General features: G+C 37.8%; 1 protein-coding gene across 18 annotated transcripts in view; it reads right to left on the bottom strand.

Annotated features, from left to right (window-relative positions):
- Nucleotides 1-10,827, bottom strand: part of KDM4C (lysine demethylase 4C) — a 435,403-nt gene that overhangs the window by 270,691 nt on the left and 153,885 nt on the right. The gene's annotated exons all lie outside the window — the stretch shown is intronic.

Here is a 10,827-nt window from a genome sequence, read left to right as displayed (position 1 = left end):
AAGTACAAACAAGACAGAAAACAGTGCCTGCTCACAAGAGGCTTACATTCTAGTATAGATAAGACAAATAGCTAAATCAATAAAGACCTTAAAGACCAAGAAGAGGGCCAAAGGCAGAGTTCTGTTACCTTCTAGTATTTGGAGGCCTGAGAAATAGCCAAAGAGTTGGAAGAAAACAGAGGTGAGTATGGTGTTATGAGGAGAAAAGAAGATCATGTTTCAAGGATGGAGAGGTTGAATAAAATGAGGATGGGGAACTGACTAATGGCTCTGGCCAGAGAAGATCTTGATAAAAGCTATTCTGAAAGTCCGGTGTAAGTGTGCTGAAGAAGTAATGTGAAGTGAGGAAATAGAGACAATAAGTATAGCAACTCCTTCCAAGAGTGTGAGGGTGTGGCAGCCAAGACAAGGTAGTTTTTCAAGATGGGAAGAGCAGTCACGTGCTATGGAAAAGTCAAATAAGATGAAAACAAAGGCTAAAATTGAGTTTGGGTAAAGTACAGGCCAATAACTCAACCAGTTTCAGTGGCGTAGTCAGACAAAATAACAGAATGCCTTGAGAGGGCCAGGAAGCCTCCACAGAGAGGATGGATGACCACCTCAAAGGGAAACTTCTTACTTTGGGAGGTAAGTCTGATATATCCCATATTCTAATTAATGTCATTTGTCATCAATTCCTCTATCACTATCACCTTACAGTCTACATAAAAATGATCAGAGGTGGGGCGCCTGGGTGGCTCAGTCAGTTGAGCATCTAACTCTTGATTTTGGCTCGGGTCATGGTCCCAGGGTCATGGGATTGAGCCCTGCATCTGGCTCCATGCTAAGCATGAAGCCTGCTTAGAATTCTCATTCTCTCATTCTCTCTCTCTCTCTCTCTTTCTGTCCCTTTGTCCCTCTCCGTCGCTCATGCATGCTCTCTTAAAAAACAAATAAGTAAAAATAAAAATAAATTTTAAAAAAATGTTCAGCAGTGTTGTTGGTTTTTTTTAATTTTTTTTTCAACGTTTTTTATTTATTTTTGGGACAGAGAGAGACAGAGCATGAACGGGGGAGGGGCAGAGAGAGAGGGAGACACAGAATCGGAAACAGGTTCCAGGCTCCAAGCCATCAGCCCAGAGCCTGACGCGGGGCTCGAACTCACGGACCGCGAGATGGCAGTGTTATTAAGTATAAAAGTCTAAAGAGTTTAGGCTCTTTAGTCTAATGGTGAAAATTCTGCATTAATTTTACCAAAAAAACTATAGTCACCCAATATATTTTCCATCAATTATATAAATAACACTTAAGGAAAATGAACACGTATATACTTAATTACATGTAGCAATACTACTGGCATGTTTATGAAAACAAAATTGAGCAACAATTAAAGGCACCAATACAACTGAGAATGACCAGATCATCTGAAAAGGGTTTATAACGCTAAGCTACAAATTCTAAATCCCTATAATAAAGTCACAACATGTGACTTCTAATAATGTTTAAACTACTGAACATATTCCAACTATTTTAGAATTCTAAACATCCATTTCCCTAGTCTGTATCTGTGATAAATAATGTTTGAAGGCATTTGATTTGTTTTTCTCAGCATGTGTTCTTAGCACCAGGCCTTATTCACCCTAGAGTGCAAAATGAGACATAAAGGAGGGTTGGCGTTAATAGTGGAAAGATCCTGTGGCTTCTCATTGAGAGGTATATAATCAGTTTCATACTGTAACTGCTGCAATGAGCCACTCATGAAATAATTTTGATTATGCAAAAACTGGCTACAAAATCCTATAAAAGCAAAAAATGAAAGCAAACACTCAGAAAATAAGATTCCACCTTTCAACTAATATTTTCCTCTCTTCCATTTTTATTTTCATCTCTCTTTTGCTGATTTTCTCTCTACATCTCCTACTGTAATGCCATCTCATACTTGTTTATATTTATGAACCCCCTTATATTTGCTCATTTAATTTTAATACCAACACATTTTACAGACATTCTCATATAAACAATGAGAAGATTGAAGCTGAAAGACGTGAGTGGCCTATCAAATTCTGACAAGGCCAGTTTTATTTTGCCACTACCACCACAGATGCCTCTCCCAGATGAAGCCTACAGCTTGGGGAAATGTTTCCTTATAAGACCCAATGCCTAACACCCACTTGCCATCACACTGATTAGTTTGCTCACAAAGAGGAGAAACCTGGCTTATCAGCAAGCCACCATCAAAGAGAAGGACTTCATTTTTCTGTCGCCAGCTGATCACAAGGTCATTTGTAAAAGCAAAATGAAGCCATGCTACCAATAGAGTTGTCTCTAACCACAAGATCTGATCCTTCATAATGGCTGTTCTCTGAAACTGCACACTGGTAATCCAGAGAAGGGGAATTCAGGGTCCATTAAGGATCCATCTGCAAACTTCCACTTCAGAGACTGGTAATCCCAGTACCCAAGACTGACTGCAACTCAACATTAAAACAGGGCCTTTCCAAACCCCAATGTTCTTTTATAAGATATAAACTTTAAATTTCTCAAGATGTGGTACTACATCATTTCAGCTACCACAAAATCAAAACTGAAGCCAAAACTTGACTTTGAACTTGAACCTCAACTAGAGAAATCTTGCCTCTCAATTGAGATTTGAATTAGAATCTCACTAAAAAACTTAAATAATCTGCATGTTAATTGGGAGAAAAGAGAGAAAAAGTAAAAATGTCTTTAAAAACATGTTTTATAACAGCATTTTTCCAAAAACAGTAAAGGAGCCCATGATAAACCATCATTCTACTATAGCAGGTAAGGAGAATTCTGGAATTGAGCTTATCCTGAACAAAAGAAAGCAAGGAAACCCATATTATTAAAGTTTGTATTTCTTTTATTTGATCCATTTTTATTTTTATTTTTATTTAGATTTAGATTTTATTATTCTATGAATAGTCCTACAATACTGTTCATATATCAATTATTCCATCAGAAGCTCTTTCACAGCTATCATGTGAGATGTGCCACCAACAGTAACAATCCTGGAATGTTTACATACGATCATAACAAGTCCCAGTGAAGCACAACTTGGGCATTGATGGAAGAGTTTAAAGAAGAAACAATGAATGCTCTGTGATCAATAACCCATACTTTGCAAGTTTCAAATGAATGCTGAACCTTCAATAAAAGGTTTAGAAAGTTAAATAGTAAAAAGAATACAGGTTTCCTTGAATATTCATTGTCATATACCTGGTTCATTTCAGAATTTCAAAAGTAGGACGCCTAAGACTCACTAAAACAAAACATCAACATTCCAGCTTTGGTACTAAAATATGTTTTTAAAGAGAAAGAACTAGCGCCAGACACATTAGAGTGAGCTGAAGGCCTTACTCTGATCAACAAAATTCTCCACCACCTATAATTTTTAATTAAAAAAATAGATATAGTAGGCAATCTATCTTGTATCCATATTAACAGCAAAGCAGAATCTAGAGATACAAAAACAGAATAGTTTTTAGGAAAAATATTTTCAGTTTTTATGTTTAATACGAACCCCTCTGACAAATTCCGTAAGAGTTTCCTGGGTCAACATGGTATAAGTTGACCCCAGGAGAAAAGAGGTGAAATAGTAAACACTAGAATCATTTGAGAAGGACTTAATTAAGGATGGAACAGGTTTGCACAGGGCATGAAGAAACAGAAGAGATAGAGTGGTACCCTGGGCCAGAGAACAGCAGGGTTTTCAATGAAGCTAGATATGCAATACTTGAGAAGGTAATAACCAGAATCCAGAAGGAGACTACCTGGGAGGATGGCCTGAAGCAACTGCTGTGATTGCACCCTCATTCTGCTCCCTTCCCCATCCCACTCTCAGCCCTACCCTCCTGCCTGCTCCCAGTGCCTTCATCCAACTAGAAGCCAGAGGGCTACAGAGTCCATGGTGATTGTCACCAGCAACCCTGGGCAGAAAGCAGGGTGGAGACCTGTGCAAAACAGACCTGGAGGCACAAATACAAGCCATCCAACATCAACACTATGCAGTGTATCAAACTAGTTCCCACACTTGGTCAGGATGAATTAAAACAAACAAAAGCTCAAGCATCTATATGTTGTGATTTTGCATTTAAATATAAACCATAGCTTGATTTTTCAAAAAAAAAAAAAAAAAAGGAGAAAGTCAGCAGCTATCTGAAAGAGGGTTCTAGATTACCAAATCTGAGACTGGTGAGAAGGAAACACGGTCTTGCCTAAGGCACCTGAGGGAGACATGCTGAGAAATGTTCCCCAAAATTCCCAAGAAATTTCCAAATATCAGAGGAAGAGTCGCATGCCCCACCTGCAAGGATAGAGCAGGCACAAGCACCCCTTTCTTCTAGGACTCCTATTTTTCCTACAAATAGAATAAAAACTGACATGCCTGGGAAGACAAAGTGGTACCCTTTTCATTCCCTGCCCCTAACCAGACAATTGTGGATTCTGTAGTCATTGACACAGAAAGCATTTGAAAAAACCAACAACAAAGATAAAGAACCATTCAATATGGTTATATAAACATCTTTTTCTTTGGTCATTAATTATAAGCAAGTGGGTGAGATACCAAAGTCCACAAGACTCAGAACTTGCCCACAATGTTTGGCTATTCTGACTATGCTCAGTCACCTGATGGCTCCCTAGCACATAAACTCAAGAAGACATTTCTCGGAATCCAATAGAAGGTTAAAATTTGCATCCTTCCTTCAGCCACTGTAATCACTCATTCACTCATTCACATAACCCAATAATACAATTCACTAACAATATACATCTGAACTCTAAACTCTAACCATAGAGATTAGTGTGAATGTATATGGGGACTATAGAGATTCCAACTGCACTTGGAAGATAACCAACCACTCAATAAACTATAAGATCAGTGTAAATAATCCAACATCACAAAGGAAAAAACACTTCAATAAAACCACAGGTAGAACCACACTGCTAGCCTAACTCTTGGTCACATTCATCAGAAAGAAGAGTCAGATACAGCATCAGTGCAACACTTTTTGAAGAAGTTCTAAAAGATTTTAAGAATCTGATTCAAATGCTCTGTATATGGTAATGAAAGAGCTATTATGTAACTATAATCTTGGTCACCAGGTAGAAGGGGAGGGGACAACACTTTCCAAACCTAGTACAGAGTAAAAATATTAAATCACACAGGCTTTGCCAAATAAATACCCATAAAATAGACTGATTTGCAGAGAAGAAAAGTCATACCTGAGAATCTAAAGCATAAGATAAAACAAGAAATAAGAGGATTTATTGAGAAATCTTCCTATGACATCTTTTAAGTTAATATAGAAATATCACTTTGGAAATAAATCTAATATACTATCCATTTCTGTAGCTAGTGCACAGTTCAAGTGGCTAGAACCTGGGAAGGAGAGCCAAGCATCCCATTTATTATTTCAGGCTGAAGTTCAATGATTGCTGCCAGTGAAAAGATCTGACCAAGATTTTTAAATTTCACTTCTGGAAATGTTGAAAGCTTATTGATTGAAGATGTTAGCTAACTATTTCCAGGAATTCTACCCCTTATTTTCATAGCAAATGAGAGCTATACTTTGATAAATGTAATATAGAACTTATTGTAGGGAATAGTGCAAAATGGTCATTTTACTTATGATCCTAACTATAATAGTTCTAACCACATGCCCTGGACATTGGTGAAGGGCACTCTTTGAAGGCAACAGAAATTAGAAATATTCAATGTTAGTTATAAAACAAAAAGTAAAAATTGAGATTGGATGGACATTCACAAAAACTTACCAGCTTCAGCTAAGATTGGGCTAACTTGTGGTAGATTAAGATATTCACCATTTATTTTGTCACTGTAATCATTCATTCAGTAACTATTTACTAAGTACATACTATGTCCAAGTTATGGTGTTAGGTACTGAGGATACAGGTGTGAATAAGACAGATAAAAAAATCCTACTTCCATAGAGCTTATGTTCAAGTTGGGGAAGACACACAAAAAATAAATAAATGAGCAAAAGGGCATGTCAAATGATAAAGTGATAAGGAGAAAAATAACACTAGTAAGGGAGAAAAGGGATTGTGGAGAAGATTCCAATTTAAGTTTCAGTGAAAATGTGACATTTGAGTTAATACTTCAAGGAAGTGAAAGAACAAGCTATGTGGAATGGGGGCATTTCTAGCAAAGGAATCTTAGAATCCAGGGGCATCAGGGAAGAAGCATGGGGCTTAATGGTCAAGCAGCAGAGAGGTAGTAGAGGAGTCAGAAAGATAAGGAGTGTCTGTGTCTGGAGACAATGTATGCTGGCTGAAGAGTGATCATGTAGCATTTGTGTACCTGATATCTTTAAATATTAATATAAGCAAGATGGGAAGTCATTGAAAAGGGATTTTAAGCATAGAAGTGTGTAATATGAACAAAGATTTTAAAGGCATCCCTCTGGCCTCTAAATTAAGAATCGACAGGAGCAGAAGTGAAATTAGTCAGTGAGAAAAAGACAAAAATCATATGACTTCACTCATATGAGGACTTTAGGAGACAAAACAGAGGAACATAAGGGAAGGGAAACAAAAGTAATATAAAAACAGGGAGGGGGGGCAAAACAGAAGAGACTCATAAATATGGAGAACAAACTGAGAGTTACTGGAGGGGTTGTGGGAGGGGGGATGGGCTAAATGGGTAAGGGGCACTAAGGAATCTACTCCTGAAATCATTGTTGCACTGTATGCTAACTAATTTGGATGTAAATTAAAAAAAAAAATTAAATTAAATTAAAAAAAAAAAAGAATCAACAGAAGCAGGGAGAGTTTGAGAGTTCCTGGGATAGTGCAGATTGGTGATAATAGTGGTTGGACCAGAGTAGTAGTGGTGAGAGTAGTGAGAAGTAGTCACTTTCAGATAGATTTAGAAGGTGGAGAATTGTGGAGATAATGGATGTGAAATTAAAGAGAAAGAGAGACATCAATAAAGACTCCAGAGTTTTGGGTCTGAGCAACTAGAGGAATAGAGTTGTGATTAAATGAGATGTAGAAACCCTGAAGAGCAGTTACTGGATTTATTTAATTCTGCAAAGCCTATTAGACATCTAAGTGCAGTAATCAGCTTGATTACTTGGCAGGAGTGTGTGGGTTCAGAGGGAAAGTCCAGGCTAGAGGTATAAAATCAGTAGTCAGCAATCATCAGCATAGGGATGATATTTAAAATTATAAGGCTTCTGCTTCCGATTCTGTGTCTCCCTCTCTCTCTGCCCCTCCCCCATTCATGCTCTGTCTCTTTCTGTCTCAAAAATAAATAAACGTTAAAAAAAATTTTTTTAATTATAAGGCTGAATTCAATCCTAAGGGAGCAAGTATAGACAAAAGAGAAAAACCTAAGTACTGAGCCCTAGAGTTCTCCAATGTTATGATGTTTCAGAGACAGAAGAAACCAACAAAAGAGACTGAGAAGAAAAAGCTGGATAACATGGAGGGAAATCAAAAATATGCAGTGTCCTCAGAAACCAAGGGAAGAAGATGCTTCAAGGGCTTTTGACAAAAACAGTTCTTAGAACATGGAGAGGATTAAAGAGTGCAGTAGTTAAAGAGATAATGGGAAAAAATGAAATTGAATGAGCAAATATATATAATTCCTTTAAAGAGACCTGTTGGGGTGCCTGGGTGGCTCAGTCAGTTGAGCGTCTGACTCTTGATTTCAGCTCAGATCATGATCTCACAGTTGGTGGGATTCTCCCTCCCTCTCTCTCTGCCCATCCCCCTCTTGCTCTCTCACTCTTTCTCTCTCTTTGAACAAACTTTTAAAAAAAGAGTACTGTTAAAAAGAGGAGCAAAGAAAAGGGGTTAAAATGTATGATGAGAAGAGGGATTATGAGTCTTTCTGATAAAGAGACAACAGCTTGTATGATGATGAGAATGATTCAGTGGTGAAGAGAAAACTGACAATTCAGGAACAAGAGTGAGGAACTGTTGAAGCAATGTTCTTGAAGGTATAAGAGGGGCTGGGGTCAAGTGCACAAGTGGCCTCAAACAGAAGGATAAACAATTTATCCAAAGTAATACAGCAGGAGATCGAGGATATTGGCCCTAATGCTAGTGGGCAGGTAGGAGTGCTGGTGGAAATCTGTGGAAGCTCTCTACTTTTTCACTGAAATACGAAGCAAGGCATTTAGCAGAAAATGAGGATGGAGACAAGAGGGGAACTAGGATATATGCCTGGACTGCCAGGCATTGTAAAATGCCAACCTGAGGTCTTGGATCTGGGAAGAGCAGTTGGGATGGCTGTGTGCTTGTCCGCAGTCACAGCTGACTGCATAGGGGACAAACATGGAGAGCAGGGAGATACATGAGCAGAACCAGAAGGGGATATGACAAAGTGAGAGAAGACCTATGCCGTGTAACCAAGAGAAAGATGACAATGATAGGATATAACCTGCTGAGGAGGAAGTGAGAGCATGAAGAAGATGAGCAACCATGAAAAGTAGGATCAATGGATTTCACTGCCTGCTGGGGTTCAAGGGTATGCTGGAGTTGGGGTAGTAGAAGGAATGAACTGAAGAGACAAGGGATGGATGTCACAGGATGAGATGCCTAAAGCTGGGAATAGGAAGACAGTGCAAATATTAAGACCACAAGAATGACTGAGGTCAGGCGGGGACAAGATCACTGGAAGAGAGGAAGTCAAGGCAGGAGCTGCACAACAATGATTTGCCCAGGCCTTTCTGAACATACTCATAGTCTTCCTCTGAACATTCATAATCCTTCACTTCATGCCTAATCTCTGACATCTCCAAGTCACTGCAGCCAATGAAAATAGTTCATATTACAGTAAATGATTTAAACCTCTTGCACTAAACAAACAAAAAGCTTGATGATCTAACTAATCTCTAATGTGTGAAACATGAATATCCCATTTGTAATATATCCCAAAAATGAGAGAGAAAAATAAATGGAACTAGGATGTCTCCACTGTAATCTTCAATCATATGGCCATCCACCAAGTATAGGAAAACACACTGCTTTAAAGTTATTTGGCCAAAAAGGAAAATATTCAAAGATGATCAAAATTTCTTAAAAATACAGACTTATTTTGTTTATTTTTAGTTGAAGCGTAGTTGACAAATGCTATTACATTAGTTTCAGATATACAACATGGTGATTTGACAACTCTATATATTGCGCTATGGTAGCCACAAATGTAACGACCATCCATCACCATACAAGCCATGATAATACCATTGACTATATTCCCTATGTTGTTCCTTTCATACCCATGACTTATTCATTCCATACCTGGAAGCCTGTGTCTCCCACTCCCCTTCACCCATTTTGCCCATCCTCCTACTGGTCCTCTCATCGGGCAACCACCAGTTTGTTCTCTGTATTTATGGGTCTGTTTCTAAAAGCACTCTTATTTTGGAAGACACAGTCTTCTTAATAAGTATGCAATATTCAATTCTTAAAATAGAAATAAAATGAAACATCCTGCTAAAGGCTCTTCATGGGCCAGACCTGGCTTTATTCATACTTTATTCCCATATATAAATTACCTTGCATGTAACTGGAACTTTCCTGACTAAATGTCAAAAACTTTATTTGGTCAAAAGAACTAGCCAAAAACTAGAAAAAAACATTAAAATTGTAAACATACCTATTGTTGTATTTTCACCACTGTGTTTTATAAAGGGTTTATTGAACCTCTTCTCAAAAACAGTCAATGGCTCCACATTACAGAATTAAAAGGTCCCAATTTCTCTATATAGCATTCAAGTTATTTCATAGCCTAGCTATACCTACCATTATAAAAGTACTACATCTCAAACCACACAGAGACAATTGTCAAAAACATCCTACCATGTTTTGCCTCCATGACTTTACTCAAGCTGCTGATTCCCTCTTTCAGACACCAAATTATGAACCAGTACTTGAAAAACCCCATCCAATCTCCACCAGTTCAAATATCAGCTCTTTCACAAAACATTTCAGATCTTTGCCATGTTGGAATTAAACTTTCCCCAGCTAGTACTCCCATATTACCTTGTACCTTTGTTACAGCATTAATCAGCGATAAACAATCCAGACTGTTGCATATTCAAATGCTAAAAAAGTATCTGTGAGCTTCTCACACCTAGCATAGATCCTGTCACTAACACAAGCTGATAACATTAGCTCTATTAACCAACAGCTTACAATGGAAACTGGACATGTTTAACTGGCCCTTTCCTTCCTTTTTCTTCGAGAGCTATAATCTTTGATGCAATGTATACCTACTATGCTTAAAGCTACAATGAGGTCCAAGGAAGGTATATAAGTTGCTGCACCAGTCGAAGAAAGAAAAACAAAATCAAGAAGTCTCTTTATTGTTGAGAGAGACAAATGGCTTTTCCCCAAATACTGTTGTTTTCCTAAGAGTTAAAAACAATCAAATCTTGGCAATGAAACAGCATAAAAAAATGCCAAATACAATGAGGACAATCACTTCTTAATGACTATACTATCACAATCATTTTCTATCTCTTTTGAATTGAAAGGGAATTTAACCCCCAACCTCAGAGTGACAAGCATCTCCAGTCCTTCATCATGCTGGTAGCTAAAAGAATACACTAAACAGGATGGCTTCAGAGGAAGGTCACTTTCTTTTTTTTCCTATCCCTTTTACTATGCAATCCCCTAACCCCTCATGAAGATGTGAATAACCTGATACATGCTCATAGAAGGATAAGAGAATACTTATTTTGCAAAATCTAAACATCAGGAACAGATTATGTGCCTCTTGCATATTTTGGGCCACAAGAAAAAATAAAAGATGATGCATTCTAGTAAATTAATAACACGATATATCCTAAA

The sequence above is a fragment of the Panthera onca genome, chromosome D4, assembly GCF_046562875.1.
Source record: "Panthera onca isolate mPanOnc1 chromosome D4, mPanOnc1 haplotype 2, whole genome shotgun sequence".
NCBI lineage: Eukaryota > Metazoa > Chordata > Mammalia > Carnivora > Felidae > Panthera > Panthera onca.
The sequence above is the reverse complement of the archived record's forward strand: the minus strand, read 5'-3'. Positions and strand labels throughout refer to the sequence as shown.